A 331-nucleotide genomic window follows, 5' to 3' on the forward strand; every position below is an offset into this window, starting at 1 on the left:
GTAAGACCCTAAGGAAAGAACGCAAAAAATTTGTGGTAATGCACTTGTAGATGACTGATTATCTTTAATTTAATTTCAGTGTTAATGTGTTTTATAACAAATGAATTAGTACTATGAGATGCAAAGTCTGCATAGTGTATTGGTAGATGAGGTTTTTTGGGGGGGGGGGGCTTTATATATTTTAACATAGAAAAAAAAAAGAGTAAAAAGGTTGAAGAATTATCGTTGATCTTTATGGCTGAATAAGTGTTGGTTTTTGTTTTTCATTATTTTAACGAGTATAGAATTTGATTTTGCAGATGTTTTGTCGGAAGCAAATCTGAATATAAAC

General features: G+C 30.5%; 1 protein-coding gene across 1 annotated transcript in view; it reads left to right on the top strand.

The window, feature by feature from the left end:
• The window catches only part of LOC119594807 (basement membrane-specific heparan sulfate proteoglycan core protein-like), a gene marked incomplete at its 5' end in the record, with an annotated part of 219,836 nt that overhangs the window by 79,853 nt on the left and 139,652 nt on the right, over positions 1 to 331 (top strand).

The sequence above is a fragment of the Penaeus monodon genome, chromosome 34, assembly GCF_015228065.2.
Source record: "Penaeus monodon isolate SGIC_2016 chromosome 34, NSTDA_Pmon_1, whole genome shotgun sequence".
Classification (NCBI taxonomy): Eukaryota; Metazoa; Arthropoda; class Malacostraca; order Decapoda; family Penaeidae; genus Penaeus; species Penaeus monodon.